A 4,065-nucleotide genomic window follows, 5' to 3' on the forward strand; every position below is an offset into this window, starting at 1 on the left:
AAAAAAAAAAAAAAAAAATTTGAGGTTGCTGTGAGCTGTGATGCCACAGCACTCTATCTAGGCGATAGCTTAAGACTCTGTCTCAAAAGAAAAAAAAAACCTTATATCAGTGGCAAGAGAGAGAAATAGAACCTTCTCTTGGCTCAGCACCCATAGCACAGTGGTTACAGAGCCAGCAAATACACGGAGGCTGGTAGGTTCAAACCTAGCCAGGGGCAGCTAAACAACAATGACAACTGCAACAAAAAAATGGCTGAGTGTTCTGGCGGGCACCTGTAGTCCCAGCTACTTGGGAAGCTGAGGCAAGAGAATCACTTACGCCCAAGTGTTAGAGTTTGCTGTGAAACGTGACACCACAATGGTTTGAGATTCTGTCCCCCCCAAAAGAACATTCTCCAAAGAAGATAGATGAATGGCTAACAAACATATGAAAAAATGCTCATTGTTCCTGATCATCAGAGAAATGCAGATCAAAACCACCCTAAGATAGTACCGAACCTCAGTAAGAACGGCCCACATCACAAAATCTCAAAGCTGCAGATGCTGGCATGGATGTGGAAAGAAGGAAACACTTTTTCACTGCTGGTGGGACTGCAAACTAATACAACCCTTTTGGAAGAAAATATGGAGAATCCTAAAAGAACTCAAATAGACCTCCCATTTGATCCTGCAATCCCATTACTGGGCATCTACCCAGAAGGAAAAAAAATCATTTTATCATACGGACATTTGCACTAGACTGTTTATTGCAGCTCAATTTGCAATCGTCAAACTGTGGAAACAACCTAAATGCCCATCAATCCAGGAATGGATTAAAAATCTGTGGTATATGTATGCAATAGAATACTATTCAGCCAGTATAAAAGATGGAGACCTTACATTTTTTGTATTAACCTGGATGGAGTTGAAATACATTCTTCTTACTAAAGCATCAGAAGAATAGAGAAGCAAGAATCCAATGTACTCAATTCTGATATGAGGACAACTGATGACCTAGTACATGGTAGGGAGTAGGGGAAGGAGGGACTGGAGAGAGGGAAGGCAGGAGGGGGGTGAGGAGTCATAGTGTGTGATACACCTCTTGGAGACAGGACACAATTATAAGAGGGACTTTATTTAACAAATGCAATCAGTGTCACCTGGTTCTCTGTACCCTCAATGAATCCTCAACAATAAAAATAAATAAATAAAACGTACTCTTTTAACGATTTGAAATTTCTCACTGTATTGCCCAAGCTAGAATGCCATACTATGTGCCTGGCTCACAGCAACTTCAAACTACTGGGTTCAAGCAATTGTCCTGAGCTTCCTGAGTAGCTGAGACTACAGGTGCCTATCACAATGCCCAACTAATTATTTTTTCTATTTTTAATAGAGACGAGGTCTGGAGCTTGAACTCCTGAGCTCAAGATATCTTCCCACCTCAGCCTCCCAGAGTGTTAGGATTATAGGCATGAGCCACTGCGCCCAGCAGTATACACTATGTGTATTATTAACTAATTACATGAAATAGATTACTAGAATGTGTTTCTTTCATCTAACTGTAACTTTGTACCATTTGACCAAGATCTCCCCTTTTCCCATCTACCACCTCCCCACCCCTCACTTAGTAACCACTATTCTACTCTCTACTTCAATAATTCTGTTTGATTTTTTAGATTTCACTTAGGTGGAAGCAAGGTTTACTTCAGTTAATATAAAGCCTCCCCCCCCAGTTTCATTCATATTGTCAGGAATGAAACTTTCTTCTTCTTCTTTTTCTTTTTTTTTTTTTTTGTAGAGACAGAGTCTCACTGTATGGCCCTTGGTAGAGTGCCGTGGTGTCACACAGCTCACAGCAACCTCCAACTCCTGGGCTTAGGTGATTCTCTTGCCTCAGCCTCCCAAGTAGAGAACTTCCTTCTTTTTTAAAGTTGAATAATATTTTTTCTTTTTTTTTGAAACAGAGTCTCACTATGTCACCCTGGGTAGAGTGCAGTGGCATCACAGCTCAGAGCAACCTCCAACTCTTGGGCTTAAGTAATTCTCTTGCCTCAGCCTCCCAAGTGGCTGGGACTATAGGCGCCCACTACAATGCCTGGCTATTTTTTGGTTGTAAATGTCATTGTTGTTTGGCAGGCCCAGGCTGGATTTGAACCCACCAGCTCCAGTGTATGTGGCTGGTGCCCTAGCCACTGAGCTACAGGTACCAAGCCAAAGCTGAATATTATTCTATTTATATATATGCTCCATTTGTTTGCTCTGTACATCAATTCATGAACCTTTATGTTGATTTTATATCCTGACTATTATGAATAGTGCCGCAACAAACAGAAATGCAGACATCTCTTCAACCCATTAGTTTCAATTCCTGTAGATATACACCAAAAAGTGGAATTTCTGGAACACACAGTAATTCTATTTGTACTTTTGTTTTATTTTGTTTTTTTGTTTTGTTTTGTTTTGTGACAGTTTCACTTTTTCACCCTCTGTAGAGTACTGTGATGTCACAGCTCACAGCAACCTCAAACTCTTGGGCCCAAGCAGTTCTCTTCCCTCAGCCTCCCAAGTAGCTGGGACTATAGGTACTCACCACAATGCCCCGCCATTTTTTGGTTGCAGTTGTCAGTGTTGTTTGGCAGGCCTGGCCTGGATTTGAACCCACCAGCTCCAGTGTATGTGGCTGGTGCTCTAGCCATTCAGCCACAGGCACCAAGCCCCTATTTGTAGTTTTTTGATGACCTCCACACCATCTTCTAAAATCACTGGATGTGGTCGGGTGCAACGGCTCACGCCTGTAATCTTAGCACTCTGAGAGGCCAAGGCAGGTAGATCACTCAAGCTCAGGAGTTCAAGACCAGCCTGAGCAAAGCAAGACCTGTCTTTACTAAAATTAGAAAAACTAGTTAGGCATTGTGGTGAGCACCTGTAGTCCCAGCTATTCAGGAGGCTGAGCAAGGGAATTATTTAAGCCCAAGAGTTTGAAATTGCCGTGAGCTATGACTCTAGGGCTCTCTACCCAGGGCATAGAGTGAGACACTCTGTCTCAAAAATAGATAGATAGATAGATAGATAGATAGGCTGGACTAATTTACATTCCCAATGGTTACCTTTCTCCACATCCTTACCAATACTTGTCTTTCATCTTTTTGATGATAGCCATTCTTGCAGGTGTAACGTGATATTTCATTGTAGTTTTAACTTGTATTTCCCTGCTGATTAGTGATGTTGAAGGTTTTTTCATGTATCTGTTGGCTATTCGTATGTTTTCTTTTGAGAAATATATGCTCAGGTTTTTTTGCAGTTTTTTGGCCAGGGCTGGGTTTGAACCTGCCACCTCTGGCATATGGGGCCAGCGCTCTACTCCTTTGAGCCACAGGTACCGCCCCCCCCTTTTTGGCAGTTTTTGGCTGGGGCTGGGTTTGAACCTGCCACCTCCAGCATATGAGGCCAGCGCCCTACTCCTTTGAGCCACAGGCGCTGCTCATTGTTGCCCATTTTTAAGTTGGGTTATTTGTTTTCTTACTAGTGAGTTGTTTAAGTTTCTTATATGATTTAAGTATTAACTTGTTATCAGATGTATGGTTTGCAGATTGTTTTCTCTCATTCTGTAGGTTGTCTCTTCACTCTGTTGATTATTTCCTTCCCTGTGCAGCTTTTTAGTTTGATGTAATCCATTTGCTTTTGTTGCCTGTGATTTGGGGATCACAGCCCAAAACTTATTGCCCACACCAATTTTGTGGAGATTTCTCCCTATGTTTTTATCCCTATATGTATAGTTTCAGGTTTTAAATTTTAGTCTTGAATTCATTTTGAGTTGATTTTTGTATATGGTGTGAAGTAAGGGTCCAGTTTTATTTCCTTGCATGTGGAATTTCCCCAATACCATTTATTGAAGATACTCTCCTTTCTCCATTGTATGTTCTTGACACCTTTGTCAAAAATCAATTGACCATAATGTATAGGTTCATTTCTGGGCTTTCTACTTTGTTCCATTGGGTGATGTCTGCTTTTATGCAAATACCATGCTATTTTGATTACTATAGCTTCATCATATATTTTGAAATGCGGTAGTGTTATGCTTCC

The sequence above is a fragment of the Otolemur garnettii genome, unplaced genomic scaffold (assembly GCF_000181295.1).
Source record: "Otolemur garnettii isolate 467f Iridium unplaced genomic scaffold, OtoGar3 scaffold00119, whole genome shotgun sequence".
In the NCBI taxonomy this organism is placed as follows: domain Eukaryota; kingdom Metazoa; phylum Chordata; class Mammalia; order Primates; family Galagidae; genus Otolemur; species Otolemur garnettii.